Source organism: Oreochromis niloticus, linkage group LG22 (genome assembly GCF_001858045.2).
Source record: "Oreochromis niloticus isolate F11D_XX linkage group LG22, O_niloticus_UMD_NMBU, whole genome shotgun sequence".
Classification (NCBI taxonomy): Eukaryota; Metazoa; Chordata; class Actinopteri; order Cichliformes; family Cichlidae; genus Oreochromis; species Oreochromis niloticus.
In genome coordinates, this window is record NC_031985.2 from 35535294 (window position 1) to 35538124 (window position 2831).

The following is a 2831-nucleotide window of genomic DNA, read 5'->3' on the forward strand; positions in this document are numbered from 1 at the left end:
CAAGAGAATATATTGCTCTTTGCACTGCATAAGCTTTATGGCCCACTTGACAGAACCAAAGCTCATACTGTGCTAACCAACAGTTATGTGTGAAAGAAGTGTGTACCATATTCATTTTGGTGCTTCACCACTGCTAAAGCAGTTTAAAAACAAACAAACAAACAAACAAAAAACAACAACAACACAACAAACAAACACAAAAGCGCTGAACAACAGGAAGAAATGGGTATTAGCTTAGGCACCACAGCCAAGCAGATTATGGTTGGACAGGCCTTACTCTAAAGCCCACTTGTGTTAAAGTGAATACATCCACTGTTTATCTTCTGCTTTGTTGCTTGGATTAACAAATCTTTAATAGTGCTTTAGCTGAGGCTGACAGGCAAGTTGACCCATGAGCGTTGCAGTCAGACAAAAATCCAGCCATTACAGTATAGTTTTGTAGAAACAAACATTTAAAAAATAATAATAAAACAACTGACCACATGCACCAATCACAGCAACAGGAACTGTAGAGCCACTGCTCCCCATCACATCCTGCAAAACGAGAGGTTTGTGTTAAATGGGAGGAGATGCAAACTTCACGTGCACGTCAAGTGTGTCAGGGCTCATTGTCACCACTAAGCAACCAATGATGCAGAGGTGAAAGCAAAACCTGATGTTCTATAGCCACTGTAGCCCAGGGATTAGTCCACAGTGCAGGAAAACCCCAGTGGGTGATTGCACTGTGGCATTGTGGGCAGATAGCTGCGTTCTTTCAAACGCAAAGAAGTTGCACTGCTCTTAATGCTCTGGTTTCTTAATTAACAGCACCGTCTCCATGGTAATACAAGCTTAAATATGTTAAGAGGGAGGTTAGGCTTGTTAACACTTGTTATGATAATAATGCATCGATCTACAATAGTTTTTGACTACAGATTACCAGAAACAGTCTTGTCTCTACATATATACGTTGCACTTCTGGAAAGGACAGCTTTCACACTCATTTTACATCTTGGGCCACATGGAGCCCACGTTGGTCTTCACAGGACTTATTACAGACATAGTATTTCCAAGACCCTGACTGCGCGTCGTTGGAAGCGGATGATGTATGAGCCTGCCGAATTTTGATTGGTTGACAAGTGAGCCGGAACAGAGCAGGAAGCTCAGAGAGTACGAAAGAACCACGAAAGAGAAAAAAAAAGACAACCCCCCCACACACCCCCCACTCCAGAGCGCAAAAGATGAGCCACGAAAAGCACAGACAGCGGCTGCAGCGACGCTTTTCATCATTTTTAACTCTGTTTCACCTCAGCTTTTCTATTACAGCTTCGCTCTCAGTCGCGGCTGGCTCACGGAGCAACAACGTGTGCAAGAGCGGCCCACAGACACGTTGTAACACATCCGGTACACTGCCCCCCTCTGACAACAGCGCGCACTGCAGGCTCACAGACAGGCCTCGGAGTGGAGCGGGCAGCAGACGTGCCCTCTCTGCTTGACCAGACATTCCTCGGACACCCCACACTAACATACACGCCGGCCACAGCGCCTTCCACATGCGTAGGTCGGGTCGTACACCCAATACTCCCCGCAGAAAGCTAACCAGGCCCTACGGGAGTCTCGAAGTTATCACACTGTGTTAACACCAAGTTCGAGCAAATCACAGAGTGAGGAATGTCCTTACTTTGTGATTCTGTGCGGTGAAACGTGATTCTAACCAGAGGAAAACCAGTCGACGGTTTATTTTTTGTCGTTTTTAAAAAGAAATTGGCGCATTTTTGGAAGCTTGTATACTAAAAAACACATACAGTTTTAGCGCAAAGCTAGATGTTAGCTATGTTCCCAGAGGTTTAAGAGCATCGCATTTAAGTTTTAAAACGTATGCAACCACATATCTTTATACACACACACACAGAGAGAGGACATAACTAACCAACCCGCTCAGTTCTGCTTACCCCTTATCCTCTCATGACGGACCGCAGTGAAAGGAGCTGGAAACCCGGCGCAAAGCCCTTTATAGGAAGTGTTACGTCACTTGAAACCGCTTTTCGACACCCACTCATGCGACGGTCGTAGTAGCGATGCTCTAGATCTTCCAAAGCATCCTCCTAAGCAGATACAGTTCCAGCGTCGCTGATAGCAAGAGCCCATACTATTAATGCATAAAGCAGCTGTCTTTAACGCGATTCTTCTTTTTTGCATAAATTGGTGTCACAATAGCAAATAGCCTTCCTGCAAAGTTTCTAGTGTTTATGTCTCCACAGGATGCTCCTTTCTGTCTGCCATCACCACCTCACTCACTGCGTTCTACATGTGTCTGCTCAGCCTCATTCATTCGAGGGCTTGGCAACAAAATACAGAAGAACATGCAAGACGCGTGATAAGTGCTTTTAGCACAGAGACGTCCACTTTCTGATGAAACAGCAACAGTACTAAATGCAAATTTAAATACTGATTCCATTATGGTAGCAACCATCTGATACCAGTGTGGTATCAACATCATCAATCTTTGGATTGATCCAGCCATCTGTTTAACATTGTGTTGACACACGAACGTTTTCTAAACAAAACAGGAAATACATTAAACCAGAAGTAGAATTAATTTCATTGCAGAAAATTAACCAAACACAGCTGAACAATGAAGAAATAAGATTCAAAATCCAATCAAGTCACAACAAACTATTCAGATCAAAGACTGCACCCAAGTACAAGCTGAGAGAAATGCTGAGCCTCCTCCAAACTTCAGAAACTCTGTAGTTGAGTTTTTTTGTGTAAAAAGAAAATCAAAGAGGGCAAAGTGGAAGACTTGGGAATAATTCAGTTTCATTAAAAAACAAACAAAAAAAATTACAAGG